Source organism: Rhagoletis zephyria, unplaced genomic scaffold (genome assembly GCF_001687245.7).
Source record: "Rhagoletis zephyria isolate East Lansing unplaced genomic scaffold, Rhagoletis_zephyria_1.1 Rzeph_scaffold_00501, whole genome shotgun sequence".
NCBI classification, from domain to species: Eukaryota; Metazoa; Arthropoda; class Insecta; order Diptera; family Tephritidae; genus Rhagoletis; species Rhagoletis zephyria.
The window spans coordinates 115,185-127,515 of NW_016157585.1; the positions used below are offsets into that span (position 1 = coordinate 115,185).

Consider the following 12,331-nt stretch of genomic DNA (forward strand, 5'->3'; position numbering starts at 1 on the left):
TTTAGTCGTTTCCGCGTATTAATTTAATTAAACTTTTTAAAGAGGTGGCAACTATTCCAAAAAATTAGCCTATTTTCTACAGTAGGTTATAAGCTATTTGCTTGCAAAATTTCATGCAAATCCATTCAGTCGTTTCCGCGTATTAATTTAATGAAACTTTTTTAACAGGTGGCAACTCTTAAAAAAATATCCTATTAACCAATCTGTCCCATAAGCTACCTGCGTACAAAATTTAATGCAAATCCGTTCAGTCGTTTCCGCGTGATGATTTCCCAAACATCCAAACATACAAACTTTCACATTTATAATATTAGTAAGATATAGACATGAGTGTCAAACGAAAGAGTTTTAAGAAGGCTATAGTTTAAAAATGTTCTTGATTAGAGTTGCCACCTAAAGCATATTTTGTGAAAGTCATCAGAGCTGCATCGTTAGTTAAATTTATTGGCTTGCAAATGTTCAATAAATTTTTCGTAATTTGTACAATTACTAGACCAATGCTCTTATTTTTATTGCATGCTGGGCCACGATAACAGCTACCAAAGTCTCGGATCTAAGATTTCTTCAAGTTTTTTAATTTTTCTGAAGTTCAAAGTGTGCCTGTTTGGCGGATTCTCGCTACCTATTTGTCATATGGGCTTACCTTTTAAATTCTTCGGCAGTTAATTAATTAAAAAAAAACACAACCGACTTCAGTTCTCATATAAAAGTGTAGAAGTACCGATATTTTCTTCACGATCCGTTAATCGGATCTAAACCAAACTAGTATGAGACCAACTTCTCGCTGAGAAATAATTTTTTTAATTTGTTTACGTTATCCAAGGATATGTGGTAACATACATTAACAAATATTCGGATGAATTGATAACCTCCTTCTTTTTTGAAGTCTGTTAAAAATATTACTAAAAACTATTGCAGCTTAAAAATTCCGACTTACGCTTTTCCCGTGCGTTTTAAGACCACCCCAATGTTCATGAGTACATTTGTAAGTACATTCTTACTGGTTTAAATTAATGTACATACCGTTTGTTAACCAAAATAATTTTTTTTGTTTTTTTTGTTTTTGTAATTATAGTTTATTGCTAACAATCTCAACTTTGGCCAATTGCAATGGCTTAGTCATTTCCTGCTTTACCAATTCACACAATTACCTAGTTTATGATTTTATTCAAACCAGTTTCTTTTTTTTTCAGAGCTTGTGCTTTGTTTACTTTAATTTAAGCTAATTCCATTTAATAATCAAACATATCACTTTGTTTGCTTTAATAAAGTACTCAAATGCGCTCTATATAAGCAATTAAAACAAATATAATGTTTATATAGCACACACATACATATTTTATATACGAATTTATATATACATCTTTACATCCAAAAATAAATACTTAACACATTTTGAAAAACAAAATAACTATACAAAAATTTGTTCGCTTTCATAAGCGAAGCAATCACACTGCACAGCATTAAAATTAAGTTTTGTGGCTTGCAACTGAAAGCTTTTGCTCATTTTAAATGTTTAATTGTTACGTGTCAGCGTGTGGAGTTTTCTCACTACCTGCATTTTATGCGCCTGCAAATACCATATTATTTAGCGCCCCGTTGGTATTGCTGATTGGTTGTTTTTACCGTTTTTGATTTAGTTTTTTTTTTGGTTTTAAATAATTGTGGCTAAGTTTTATGAGCAGTAATTCGTGAAAATGCAAATTAGCTATCTTGTAAGTAGATAAGTGCTGCTTAAATATTTGAATTTTTTATGGAGTGTTTTTAAGTTTTGAGAAGTTGTTAATTCTCTTCTAACGTCAAACTAATGACTGCCAACTTATAATACACAATTTTCTTCCAAGAAATAAATATAATCAAAATACTCGTGGCCCTAATGCAGCTAATTTTTTAAGGCATGAAATTGTTAAAAAAAATATTTACGAGTATGCAGTTGTATTTCGACTTCAAATGTTTGTGACTACATGCTGAAAAATACAACAATCTAAGCTCGAACTCAATTTTTAAATTACGTGAAATTCTTCAATTATCAATCGTTTTATAGTTATTACACTCGTAACTCTTAATGAATATGCCACTTCTGCATTCACTAAGCTCATCTCAAGTTTGCGTCTTAATTCTTTTGTTGGCTACACTTTGGCTTTGCGATAATTTGAATTTTTATTATTCTGGCCTCCTTAAAATAATATATTTTTAATTAAATTTTGTAAAGGCGCCATAAAGTGCTTGGTTTGTTATTTTGAGTATACACATACTGAAACAAAAAAATTTTTTGAACTTCTATTGGAAGCTCGGTCAGCGCTGTACAACGCTGCTTTATATTAACGACAGTTTTTGAAGTGAAACTTCTTTAGCGGCGGTTGGTTGGTTGGGAGGAAATTGGCAAATTCAACGCAAATTGCAAACGGAAGTGGTGCAACGGAAATGATGCAACGGAAATGGTGCAACGGAAATTGTTGGGGCTGAAACAAGTGCTTCTTGTGTGTAAGCATATGGTATTAATTTAACAAAAACTTGCTAATAAAAGGTGAAAGAATAACACTTAGAAAAATACCAATACAAGAATGAAAGCAAAGGGAAGTACGTAGATATATAAAGAAAAGGATAAAGGTAAAGGAAAATAAAAACAAAAACAAAGATGCGTAAGGATAAAGGCAAAAATGAAGATCAATGTAAATTTAAACACTTTACTTAAGTGAAGGGGAATATGTAGATGAAGAAAAGTATAAACACAAAAGTAAACCCAAAGATAAATATAAAGAAAAAGATGAGGAAGAGGATACCGATAAAAGTAAAGACGAAGATAGAGGAAGAAAGATTAAAACAACGGTAATTATAAAGAAAAGGATATAGACGGAGACACAGAGACTCAATCTGTGAACTATTTTGGGATTTTAGAGATTTTCGGGAATCTCGGGACTTATCGATATTTTGATCGCATTTTTATCGATTTTGTTATCAAAATTTTTATTGATTTTACTACTGATAGCTTCGGAACCTATCGATATAATAATCGATATTTTTATTGATTTTGTTATCGATATTTTTTATAAATTTTGCTACCGATTTTGTAATCGATATTTTTAACGATTTTCGTATCGATATTGTTATTGGTTTTGTTATCGATGTTGTTGTAGATTTTATTATCGATATTTTTACCGAAGTTGTTATCGATATTTTTATCAATTTTGCTATCGATTTTATAAATGATTTTTGTAATCGATTTGGTTATCCATATTTTTTTTATATTTTCTGAACGATTTTTGTTATCAATTTTGTTATTGATATTGTTATCGATTTTGTTATGCATATTTTTATAGATTTTCTAATCGATTTCGCTACCAATATTATTAACGACTTTGCTATCGAAATTTTTATCGAATTTGTCATCGATTTTGTTATTGATATTTTTATTGGTTTTGTTATCGATATTTTGTTGGATGTTACAATCGATTTTGTTATCGACAGAGTATAAAGATAACAATGAATATAAAGGGGTAAAGGTAGGGATCTACATAAATAGAAAATATGTATATTGGTTACGAGACAAAATAGAAATGTAACGTAAGTTTCACTACTCCACGTGGCTCACTTACTTTTTTTATGAAAAATTATTGTGAAAAAGCAAAAATAGTTTATAAGTGGTAGAAATTATAGCTGCTGTTGCGGAGATACCACATCTCCTCATCAAAGTTTTTCATAGAATTCTCTGGGATTACGAGGCAAAAAACAACAAAAAAATACATAAAGTTTTTTTTGTTAGCAATGGAGTTGGTATAGAAAATTTTATTTTAATTTTTAATTAAATAGATTTGGAATGACGAAATTCGAGGATGGGATCGTGTGTACTTTTGTCCTTATCATTTCTATAGCAGTTTCTCTTCTATTTAAAAGACATATTTTTACTCTACATTGCAATGATTTTTTTTTAATTAATCATGTTTTTCAATTTCAAAGTTCCTGACGTCAGAGAAAAAAAATTAAATGTACTTTTTCTAGATTTGAGAAAATCTTGATTTTTTTGTTTTTAGAACTGATTGTCACACGGTGCACTTTTTTGGAGCTGTTGTTGACCAAAAATTAGTAAAAATAAAAGCAAAATTGTATGAAATGTTTTTAATTCTGATAATGACCTTAATATGAAAAACTCCGAATTTTCCAAATCTGGTTTCGGTTTTGCTCTGTCTACTTTAATTCGAAAGATATTTGATTAAGACTCAGCTAAGTTTAGTCAAAATTAAAAAAACTGGTTTTGTGATGAACATTTTTTAACTTTGGAGACGCAGTGTTCATAAATGGCAAATGTTATTTTATAAATTTGATTTTTGTTTGAAAGATCGTTTATTTAAAATAATCTTTTTCTTAACATTTGTATTAATCTGAGTTCATTTATTTTTGTGTTGATAATAAAAGGTTTATTTGTTACTATTTTGTACCATTACATAAGCTTTTAAATACTATATACTAAATACGTATACTACGAGTTATCCCAAATAAACAAACAAACAATCGTATAATATTAGTTAAAAAAATGGGCTAACTTCATCTTAAAAAAATAAACAGGAATCTGTGAGAATTGAATCATAAAATAGTGCGGAAAAAAATCTATTTTTAAAAAATTATTCCACCGTCTTTACTGGGCTTACAGATTTAAATACAATTTTTGCAATTTATTTTTTTTTATCTGAGGTATCGTCTTCGCTGGAATGGCCCTATTGTCACTTATATTTGAAAAAAATTTCAAGCTGGACAAAAAAATGGAAATATTTTAAATTTGGTACCAACTTTAATATGAATATTTATGATTTCTAATCAATTTGTGGCTGGTTTTACATGGGTACATTTAAAAAATAATTACAAATTTTAATTTTATCCCTAAAAACATTTTATCATTTCAAATTTTATCTCGGGTCAGTTAACAAAGTCGGTTTTTATATATTTTTTTATTGCTATTTATAATTACATAAGTCTCTTCCAATACCAAAAAATAACAAAAAAAACTATAAAATAATACGCTTTTTGATAATGTAAAAGAACGGGCAACATAGATATATTATATATATTTGGTTTTATTTATTAAATTTGGGGTTACTGTTCAAGGTAAAATTGGAGCATCTTTAAATTTTTTGTTATCGCTATCTATAGACAATTTCATACTTAACAATACAAAAAAAAAACGCGAAGAGTAATTAACACCCGTTCAAAAGTTACAGATCTTTAAGTTATTAATACTTTGTATTACTTTAAAGATGTGGAATGAAAAAGCTTTCATTCTCGTCATTATTTATATTTTCTTTTAAACATCTCACTTAAAATAAGAAGTTAACATCAACTATGCGCAAGATATAGCAAAGGCCACTAGTAGCGTATAATCAAAAATTTTCTTATGCATTCGACACATAATTTTCCCATTAAGTATTATTAAATTATGACTCTTTAATTGGTTTATATAATCCAAAATCATTGACATCTCAAATAAATTTCGTAGCTGACAAATTTCCAACAATTTTTGCATTATTTGATATGCCCAGCACGTCCAAATGTCCAAATCGCCAAGCAGCCACGCCACACGCCTGCCATACGTGGCATTGTTGCAGCATCGTGCAACGTTTGCAATATGCTGCGTACAATTTTTTCTTAACACACATACATATATATATACATATATATTGCATGTTCATACAAATAAATAATTTATTTATTACTCCAACAAGGAGTTTTGTTTTTGTGATTTTGCTTTCAACATTGGCTGGTTTTTGTGTGTGTGTGTGTGTATTTTTTCTATATCCTCGATTGACTATCGTTGGCAACAACCTGTTGGACAGCTGACAGTCTACCTTCTTAGCGATGCATTATTGCATTTACTTGCATGTGTTTGCGTTCGATTTCTGTTTATTTTTTTCTTTTCATTAAAAAACGTCATAACCTGTGCATTAGACTGGGTCGAAAAAAAAAGTTGCTAATGTCCGCCCCTAAATTTAAAGATTATGTTGAGAGGGTTCTGGAAAAATTTTTTTATTTTTTTTTTAACCCTTCGAAATACAGCCGAAAAGGTTTTTTCGTTGAAAGTTGGGTATTTGACGGCCGATTTTTAAAATTAACATGTCATCACATTTCCTTTTAAGCTATGAAGTCGTTTACCCATGGTTAGGTCAGCTAACAAAATTCGCCCCCACAAATTCCTCCAACAGTTTTCTTAGTTGGAAATTTAATCTCACTGCTTTCGTACCAATTTAGGTACATTTTTGCTACGATTTTTCCCAAATTCATACTCTTTGTTTTCGTCGCATCAGCAACCCGGGGAGTGCAAAACTGACGCTGTCAATAGCGAGCTAACCTCTTGTAATTTAATCATGCCAATAAATTTTATAAATTGTAGAAGTCAAAGTAAATAAGTGAGTCAAACCTGTTGTTTCGTATTGATAATAATAATTTATAATTAATACCATAAATTGTGCTGGTGAAATAAAATTAAAAAGTGACTTAACAGTGTGTGCAATTTAAAAATGGCTTTCGTTAAGCGCGATATTGATATTAAAATGTTACCTACGAAACGTGGTGTTATTGAATATTTTTTGTTCCTTAAATATTACGGCTCTGCAAGTGTTCCAAAAAATCGAAGTCTCAATGAATATTTGCCAATAGTTATGAACACAATTTCAAAGTTGTGGCAGCAGGCAAACATCCCTATAGTTACAAGAACTACGCTCCGGAGAAACATTGAAAGCCTCCTTCAAAGTTATTACAATGTAAAAAAACATCCTTATGAATATAATGATCAGGAATGGAATAAAATATTGTTAATTTCAAAGTGTAAGTGCATTATGGACTTAAATCGACAATGTGATTGCCCTAGTGCAAGTAGAGTTCCAACCGCGGTAAATGACTTTCTTTATGATCAATGCGGTAAATATCTTCAAACTAAAAACTTCACGGGTCTTATAGTACTTTTAAATCATTTTTTTTTAGAGTTCCTCTGTCATTCCCAGAATACCGAACGGTTTGTGCGTGTTGTTAGTGAGTCTGCAAGTGCTGTCACTGATGAAAAGCGCCTGGGCCACATTTTTGCAAAATTAGAAAGCCGAGACCAATATAAAAGCCTTGATTCGCGCCGAAATTTGCTTAAGTAGCAATAAATATTGTAAGTGAAATAACTTTTTTGTTGATTATTTTAGTAATATAGTTTGAAGGCAACATTTTCTTGAATTTTTAAGTACTTTCGTTTGGTAAGGAAAAAAATATGGGGGGGTAAAATTTTGTTTCTGCCCTTATCATGCGAACGCGACTTCAAAGCTTAAAAAGACATAAGAACGAAAAGTGAAGCTTCTCAAGACAAAAATAATGACATATCAATTTTAAAAATCGGCCGTCAAATAACCAAGTTACAACGAAAAAACCATTTCGGCTGTATTTCGGAGGGTTAAAAAAAAAAAAAAAAAAATTTTCCAGAACCCTCTCAACATAATCTTTAAATTTAGGGGCGGACATTAGCAACTTTTTTTTTTTGTATGGGGACCGACCCAGTCTAACTGTGCATGCTCATTTGTAAGTGATACTTAAAATACACAAAAAAAGATTGAATTAAAAAACAAGTTCCAACAAGCGCTTTGAAGTGCAAGACCTACAACGAATGGGCAATTTTAAATTTTGTTTTATTTCATTTTTTTCTTTTTTTTGCTTTACATTCTTTCACAATATTTTTGATCTGGTTTTTGATTTGTTTCTAGCAATTTTTTGTTTAAATTAATATTGAAGTCGAATATTTTGTAATTAACCTAGCGGCATGATATATTAAAAACGCCCCAGTCGCCGCTGGGTGGCTAAACAATTTTTTAATATGCAACATGAGTGACCTGCACATATTTGTATATGCATAGCTTCATATTTTTCTCAAACTCTTTGGTTTTTATTACTTACATACGTATTTGTATGTGGGGCGTTCCATGCCAAAACGGATGGGGTTCACACTTCATGTGTTTGATTTGTTTAAAATTTTTAGGATTGATGTATAAACATAAATAATAAATAAATATGAAATTTGAGGTTGATTTATACATTTTTAAAAACTTTACAGCACAAAAATAAAAACAAATCGATTTAACAGTCTCCCAAATATCTCAACAGGGCGAGGAAAAAATTTGAAAAAAATCACACATACACACATAAAAATTGTTTATGAAAAGAAATATTTTTAAAATTTTGTTTTCTTGAACAATTTTTCACAAACAAATTTTTTGTTTTTTGTTATTTTTGGCCTTTATAACAATTGAAATGTGGTGATTTCCGAAATAGGTATCACTTCTACCATTTTCTCAAATTATTGTTGCTTTTCCACGATAAACTTTCATTGAAAAACGGCCTCGACCTCAATAAAAATTGTTGAATACAAATTTTTTGATAAAAAATTAGTTTTTTAAAATATGCCTCCTCAAAAAAAAAAAATAAAAATCGCAATGGGTTGCATATTTTCAAAAACTATTTTTTTTATCAAAAAATTTGTATGTGAAAGATTTTTCCAGATTTTTTTTTTTTTAATATTTCTTTTCGTGGATAATTTTTATGTACATACGTGTATTTTTTTTTTTTAATTCTTCCCTCGCCCCGTTCTCCAGATATATGGAAAACTAGGTAAATCGATTTGCTTTTGTTTTTGTGCTGCAAATTTTTTAAAAATGTATTTGATAAGCTCAAATTTCATATTTATTTAATATTTATATTTTTGCATCAACCCTAAAAATCTGAAACAAATAAAACACATGAAGTGTGAACCCCGTCCGTTTTGGTATGGAAGGCCACTTGTACGAAAATACATACCTTCCGTATTTATAGGTTTCCCGCCGCATTTGATTTTGTACCTTCTTCATACTTCATATTTCAAATGTACATTTCCATGAGTACTTGCATGCAATAAAGGCAGCGCATAGGAAATTCGAAAGACTGAAGCAGCGAACTTGATGTAAAAAGATTGTTGCGTTTTTCGTGGTTATATTCAGATAATGATAGCCTGATAAATTATAAAATATTTAATTAAACACAATATAAGGGTAAAAAAAACCCTTAAATTGCCAAATATTTCTTTATGCCATTGAACTTAGAAAGAGTTTCTGACAAGTATGAATTTATTATACGTATAAACATATATACATACAGTGGTGGAAGAAATGATAGAAACTTTTTACTTTGACCATTTTTGGATATATTACTTTGTTTATTCGATGTTTAATATTTTTGAATAAAAGTCTAGCGCAATATATAACACACACCATATAAATCCACATTTCCACATTAACACACACTATGTTATATATTTCGCTAGACTTTTATACAAAAATATTAAACATCGAATAAGCAAAGTAATATATCCAAAACTGCTCACAGTAAAGGGATTCTACTATTTCTTCCACCACTGTATATAAATACATATGTAGATATAGATTTACTAAATGGATCAATATGGTAATGTAAGGTCAAGGCCAATTTTTATGTTAGTTACTTCTTTCAGGAATACCTACTTGTTTCGCCTTCGAGGTCGATAAGCCTATTTTCATTTTCTGAGATTTTTTGTCATTAAAGATTAATCTTCCTACTCTTGGACAAAAGTATGACACCTTTGCCCACCCTAGCGTATTAAGGTTATGAAGCACAATTTAACTCTTGGATCACCGACAAGGTCCCTAGCATTTCGATCTAACCGCCGCAGCCTATGTGGCTTCAATAAATGGAGTAGCTAGAATTTATTAACATATCCGCCAACAAGATTGCAAGATATCGTTTATCATAATCACCTAATTGATATAATTATAGTGTCGATCTACGTACAATTTATTCTTATTTATCGGGTAAATATCGTACCTAGGCGCATCTCTCAAGCCATCATGTGAACTCCCTTTGATCTCATCGCCCTTGTCCTCCGTTTGAAGAACCACAAATCGCGCTTCAAATTTGAGCTGGAATACTTTTTACAAGCTTGCCCCGTCCATTGGAGTTCTAGCACTGTGGTCACATTAAATTTTTATTTTCCGGGGACATCCAACAGTTAGATAAGGCAGCTTCCCTACAAAAAGTCCGTAAATATCAGGTGCATATCTGCAAACCGTAGTAGTAGTTTATGATCCCAATATGCCGAGATTTCTTTGAAATTTTTACTGTTCATTGTTTTTACGTGGCGAGTTTCAAGCACGGCGCACAAAACATTGCTAGTAGGTTTTTAAAATATGCACACTTTTATAGCGAACCGGTTGCTTCAAGTGGGCCCTTAAGCCGAATAAGTCGGCCCCTCTCTCTGTCTACTGTGACCCAAAGCACTACACGGAGTTGGCTACCGTATCTCGTACATGGAGCAATATGAGCCCAGAGTGCGCGAATGCGGCCGCAAAAGCCAGGATTTAGTATGGTCCTGCAACAGGAAGTGCAAAGCCAGAAGAACGTCCATAACCCATAGCAATCCTGACGCTGATTAATTAGTTTAATATAAAAAAAAAAATTGTGTTAAAGTTGCTCCTTATCTTACCAGCTACTTTAGGAAACTATAGCCTTATAGGAGGCTATTTGCTATGTATAATTGTATCTTAAAGATAGCCTAACCTGTAAGTGATAGGTAAAATTATAGTATCAAATCAAACAAAACATGTTTAGCTAATTGTGTGTTAAATAAGTCACTAATAGCCAAAGCGAAATAACGCCAACTCACAACAGCAGACGTATGTACAAATACACGCACAGAGCAGCAGCAGCATCAGCAGCAAAAAGCGGCTAACCAAAAATGGGAGCAGACGTGAAAAAAAAACAAATATCTACGCATTTCCTAAGCAAGTTGTACGACTGCTGGCATGAGTGTGTGTATGTGTTTGTACGCATGTGTTCGCCACAAGATTGCAATTAATAAATACATAAATAAACAACACGCACCAAATGTGGTCGCGCTGAAATTAACAATTCCTGTCTGTTGCTGTTGCTGTTGCTGTTGCCGTGGCTGTTGTGGCGCGCCACCAAGACGACGACTGCCAAAGAATAAAATATAAAAGCAAAACTACCACGCTTTGACAAAGTGCACAACGGCAAAGTGGCGCAGTGACAAAGCGTCAAACCAAAGCTGCTGGCAAAGCAAAGCTTATGGTATGAAGCGCAAGCGCAAGATCCAGGCCACGCAGGCGCGGTAAAGGGCGACAGCAAACATCCCCTGAGACGATGTTAATGTTTTTTTTTAAATTTCGATTTTTTTTTTTTCGATTTCTTTGCTGCTCAAAAGTCTCTGTGTGGTTTTAAGGTATCTGTGTTCCTGGAAATTGTGCCACGATTCGTTGCCAATTAAAATCCTGTCGCAACTAATACCAGAAGCGACATTTTTGCTTGTGTTGTCGACTAGTTTGTTTATACTTTCGTCGGCAGCAACTAGAGCAGCGACAAATCAGTGACATGTGGAAATGAAATGGGTTAAAGAATGTAGTTTATGGCAGTGTGTGCAGAGTAGGAGAAAAAACAAAACGAAACAAAAAAAAAAATGTTTAAAAATAAGAAGTAAACATTTCGCATTGCTGCATATACAAACACGTTCCGAGAAAGGCTTGGGAGCAAAGTGGTAATGGGCAAAGTTTACTGAGGACTTTATTCTGTATGCAGTTCGGGCGAATATTAAATAGAAATAATCATTGTTTTTGTTTTTTGTATTCCTCATTTTAGCTGCGCCACAACGTCCCATTGTGGTCTTAGCTAAGTAGTCATCTGCCAGCTAAAATACTGCCAATAGCCAAATAAAGCTTATTGCCTGCATCCTCTCAGCCAGCCGTTGGCGTATTTTATTGGCATTTGCCGGCATTTTCCAAAAGGGTTTATGGTTTTGTTGATTTGCTACTTAATGTGCGTCGAGTGTTGTGGTCCAACACCAAGCCAAACCAAAGACTCAACCAATGGCTCCATCAACTTGGACGCAAATAACTAAATAGCGCACTGACTGCAGCTTCCGCAGTCTCCATCTGCAGTCTAAATATACTCCATCGCACTGCTGGCTCGTGTTTGCTAGCTTCCTTAGCCCGGGGCAAAATTTTCGCTTGCACTACACTCAGCCAGTCCATGTGTATTTTGTTTTAAGCGCCTTAGAACTTCTCAGCACTTAAACTCTACTCCCGCCCAAAGTATTTATGGCCCTCCGCTCCACCTTTTTCGCTTTTTGTTGGCTTAGCGCTATTCTATTCTACTTACCGCTGCTATGCTCTGCTCAGCTCAGCTCTGCTCCCGTTTACAAATATGGCCAGCCACGCACATTTCACTTGCCATTCAAGCCAAGTTAATTTATGTTAATTGCTGCAATGGCAACATGTAATTTTCCTTCAAC

At 32.4% G+C, this 12,331-nt stretch overlaps 1 protein-coding gene across 1 annotated transcript in view; it reads left to right on the plus strand.

Annotated features, from left to right (window-relative positions):
- Cad99C (cadherin 99C) overlaps nt 1–12,331 on the plus strand; it is a 137,736-nt gene that overhangs the window by 88,338 nt on the left and 37,067 nt on the right. The gene's annotated exons all lie outside the window — the stretch shown is intronic.